Raw genomic sequence first — 4,967 nt, 5'->3', positions numbered from 1 at the left:
TGTGTGTGTGTGTGTTGTCCTTAGAATAAGTAAGTTTAAGTTAGATTAAGTAGTGCGTAAGCTTAGGGGCCGATGACCTCGGCCGTTTGGCCCATAAGACCTTACCACAAATTTCCATTCGAGCCACAACAGCTGTGTTATACGTATTGCAGACATTATCACATTGCTGGCTCCCATAATTGGTTGTATTACTCTTCATGAGGACCATCCGCGACATCTCATAACTTCTCCTCTCAAAGTCCATTTTCAGTGCCAGTAGTTTCTTTCTCTCTCACACACACACTCTTATTCAAATCTCAAGTATCTACACTCTTAACAACGGTATGCTTCATCTAATTTTTGCATAAAAAAGCATTTTTTGCGACCATGTGCAACAAGAAAATATTTTTGACATATTAACAAATGTATCACTTCCGGGAAACGTTTAAATTCCATTGTTTCCGATATTTGTTTCATTTTTATTGTATTCCTAACGAATAATATGAGACAGGGGTCCTTCCTCCTTTCTGCATGATATTAGTCAATGATACGGTCTTTTACGAAGGTTCCACTGAATTCAGCTTCGCCATAGTTTTAAAGTGGTGGCTTCAGAGAAAATGCTAAATACAACCAGGACCAACAAGATGGAACAGTAACACAGACGCGTACGTAATTACCACATAAAAGTAACATATTGCTACGGACATATGCATCTGACGTCAGTAACAGATGGGAATGGAATTTCTCACACCCATCTTAAGCTTGAGAGTTTTTTTTTTGTTTTTTTTTTTGTTTTTTCAGAACCACAAGAAAGTTTCAATACAGTTTAAAATATGACTCATGGTAGGACCAGTGGTGTACGTAAACAGAAGAACTGATACGCGCGCGTGTATGAGTGTGTGTGTGTGTGTGTGTGTGTGTGTGTGTGTGTGTGTGTGTGTGTGTGTGGCATTGCCGTAATAATTAGTTGCTACAGCGATTGCCGTTATGGTAGCGCGAACTATTTCGGTTCGGTTCCGGCTACGATTACAAAGAACGCAACGAAAATCTTTCCACCCTGCAGGGGCCCTGTCGCCCGTCGTCGCCTTTCTTGGTTGGAAAGGCGTCGATTTTCTGAAGAAACAGCGCGCCTTACGAGAGCCGGAATGCTCCATTTATTAACATTTATTCTACAGTCCATTGTTACGAGGCATTATCTTATCCACTTTCAGAACAATCTCGCATACATAATCGAGTGCTTCATCAGGTTTTCTACGTAAATTCATTATTTGATCGTTTTTGTTTTCCATTCGACAACGTCATGAGCATATATACAGCACGACGTGTGAGGCCAGCCAAAGTACTGCAATCGACGCTCACTAGACTGAACGGCGTGGATTCAAAAAAGTAGCCGTCCAACACAGAGACCTTTCGAATTCAGTAGTTTACCTGAAAGAATCTACAGCCTAAATAATGTACAATCTTTGGGTTCCTGGGAATAACGAGAATAATGGCCGCTAAGGAGGCAAGAACATTCAAATAACAAAACTATGCATAATATTACTAAATTTAGATTGCAGTCACAATCTCTTCCTGCCGTCGTCAAGTAACTGCACCGACGTAAGGTATAATGGAACTCCTAAATTGCACACAGCTTCACCGTGAAATTCAGCAGGTCTACGGTCGAAATGAAACGCCACGACCAGCCGACCAATGATTTGCTCCAGGGGGCACACACGTGATGGATGCTGATCAGTAGTCCACATGTTGCTCCATGCAGTTTCCATCTTTTCGGCAAACTGAAAGTATATTTGGCGGGAAAAAGCTTTTACAACGATGAGGACGTTCACAGGGGGTTCCTGAATGGATTTGTGACCAAAGAGAGGGTTTCTGTCGTCTGCACTTGGTAGAAAGTTCCAACCGTTGTCTGCAGGGACTTGGCGACTGCAATGAAAAATAGTGTCATATATCTGTGTCTTTTGAAGTGTATTGCGGAATTCAAATGGCTCTGAGCACTATGGGACTTAACTTCTGAGGTCGTCAGTCCACTAGAATTTAGAACTACTTTAAACCTAACTAACCTAAGGACAAAACACACATCCATGCCCGAAACAGGATTCGAAGCTGCGACCGTAGCGGTCGCGCGGTTCCAGATTGAAGCGCCTAGAACCGCTCGGCCATATTGCGGAATTCAATAAAAGTTACTTGCCCTTCTATAATGATGTGTAACTTACGCTTCGATGTCTCGTTGAACACCAACGACGAGAACATAGAAACACCACATATCCATCCACAGTATCACTTATCAGAAAAGTGATGACTGATGTGCATTTTCTTTGTGTTCCCATTCGTTCGCTGTCAATCCCAGCAAGTGGGCGAGTTAGATTACCCCGGGAACCTGCACTATATGGTAGTATGGGGGAGTCAAAGTCAATTTTGGAAACTATCGGACCTTACTTCGTTCAGTGCCGACAGAAACGAGCAACAGCCACATTAGATAAGAATCGATATAGCACTGCTGAGACAGTAGTGTACCTGTTATCAATTTTGGAAACCACTGTGAAAATCAAAACTGTTTTACTGCCAACAGTTAGTTTCTACATAGTCGCTGCTCCGACTTAGAAATTTGTCATACTGTTGTACCAATTTCGCAGTACCATCGTAATAGAAGACAGCCGCCCATGCTTTCCGCCAATCCTCTGCCCTGATCTACAGCTCATTGTCCGTGCCAAAATGTCGTCTTCCTTGCCAGTGGGTCACGGGCTGTGTTATGGTTGATTAAACACTTCCTTTCAAAAACGCCGCAGGAGCATTTTAATAGCCCCTACAGAGTGCGGCCGAAAACTGTCATGAAGAAAGAAACGCATGACAGTTACGTCAAGTGGGCTGCATGATATCAGGGGAAATCTCTCTCCAGGCCCTCATACTTGGCAGGAGACACAATTTCCTAGGCATCTTTACGCGCTCTCTGTGCGCTCAGAACTCAAAAGAGTGAGGTGATGCGATCGACGGGCGTACGAGAGACACTGCCCAATACATTTGTGCAAAGATTCATCGAACATTCACTGTGGTTTCCATTTCGCATACGTTCGGACCTCGCTTTCCGAACAACCCTCGTAATCACTAATCGCTTTTCCCATTTCTCATAATAGCGTAATATTTCAAAACAATGCAAATTTTAGGAATAAAAACTACTCTTTTTTCAAAAAGGAAAAATTTAGCATTGCTGCTACAGCTATTCTCATTTCGTTTTTTTTATTCTTTTATTACTACAAAAATAAAAACTGCTGCTATGACCGAGACCAAACAAATACCGAAAAGTACATGTTGTCTTCCTTGCCAGTGGGCCATGTGAGCAGAGATGCAACTCAGGGGGAGCCAATTATGGGCTGTATTATGGATGATTAACACTTCCCTTCGAAAATGCCACAGGAATATTTTCATTGCCCCTACAGAGTGCGGCCGAAAATGGAAGTGAAGAAAGAAACGCATAACAGTTGCGTAAAGTGGGTTGCATGATATCAGGCGATATCTGTCTCCAGGCTCTCATGCTTGGCGGAAGACACTATTTCCGAGGCATCTGTAAGTGCTCAGAACTGAAGAGAGGGAAGTGGTGCGACCGACTGGCATACTAGAGACACTGCCCAATACTTGTGTGCAAAGATTCATCGAATTTTCACTGTGGTTTCCATTTCGCACCCATTCGGACCTTGCTTTCCGAACAGCCCTCGTAATCACCATAGCACTGACTGCTTTTCCCATTTTTCATAATAGTGCAATTTTTCAAATCAATGCAAATTTTAGGAATAAAAACTACTCTTTTTTTAAAAAGGAAAAATTTAGCATTGCTGCTATAGCTATTCTCATCTCGGTTTTTTATCCTTTTATTAGTACAAAAATAAACACTCCTGCTACGACATAGATCAAACAAATACCGAAAAGTACCGGTTATTCGGAGCTGAAGTAAAAAAGCACTCCGTCTTCAGGCCACGAGTGGCCTACCGGGACCATCCGACCGCCGTGTCATCCTCAGTGGAGGATGCGGATAGGAGGGGCGTGGTGTCACCACACCGCTCTCCCGGTCGTTATGATGGTATTCTTGGCCGAAGCCGCTACTATTCGGTCGAGTAGCTCCTCAATTGGCATCACGAGGCTGAGTGCGCCCCGAAAAATGGCAACAGCGCATGGCGGCCTGGATGGTCACCCATCAAAGTGCCGACCACGCCCGACAGCGCTTAACTGCGGCTATCTGACGGGAACCGGTGTATCCACTGCGGCAAGGCCGTTGCCACCGGTGTCAGTTTTAATCGGTCGGTTCTTCGCATCCCTAGCTGTGACACAGACGCAGGCACAGTGAGTGCTGGCTGCCACGACTGCTGCGGCTGGGAACTGGAGCGGAGGGTCGGCCGCGGCCCGGCGCAGCACGCGCGCCCGATGGACCGTGGCGCGCCGACTCCATTCCATCCTTTTTCTCCGGCGCGGTCCCCAGCTCCATGCATAATTCATAGCAGCCCCTGCCGCCGATACTCGCCACTCCGGCACGGCACACATCCGAAACGGAAAGCTATATCGCAGCTCTTTTACTTCGCTCTGCCATATGTCGGAGTTAAAGGTCTCTAATGGAGATAGGTCCCGCCTCAACACTGAAATGTCACTACATGACTCACTAGATTCGCCTCACAATGCTCTTCCTCATAACAGGAAACTGAGGCCAGTTGTCCTTTCTTATGCAGATTCTGTACTTGCTAATGTTGTTGTTGTTGTTGTTGTTGTTGTTGTGGTCTTCAGTCCTGAGACTGGTTTGATGCAGCTCTCCATGCTACTCTATCCTGTGCAAGTTTCTTAATCTCCCAGTACCTACTGCAGCCTACATCCTTCTGAATCTGTTTAGTGTATTCATCTCTTGGTCTCCCTCTACGATTTTTACCCTCCACGCTGCCCTCCAGTACTAAATTGGTGATCCCTTGATGCCTCAGAACATGTCCTACCAACCGATCCCTTCTTCTAGT

The 4,967-nt window shown here is 45.0% G+C and overlaps 1 pseudogene; it reads right to left on the bottom strand.

Moving 5' to 3' along the window:
- Positions 1–4,130: 4,130 nt before the first annotated feature.
- Positions 4,131–4,248, bottom strand: LOC126261465 (5S ribosomal RNA; annotated as a pseudogene).
- Between the last annotated feature and the right edge of the window lie 719 nt (positions 4,249–4,967).

This window comes from Schistocerca nitens, chromosome 5, assembly GCF_023898315.1.
Source record: "Schistocerca nitens isolate TAMUIC-IGC-003100 chromosome 5, iqSchNite1.1, whole genome shotgun sequence".
NCBI lineage: Eukaryota > Metazoa > Arthropoda > Insecta > Orthoptera > Acrididae > Schistocerca > Schistocerca nitens.
Note: the sequence above shows the minus strand (reverse complement) of the source record. Positions and strands in the feature narration are given on the sequence as shown.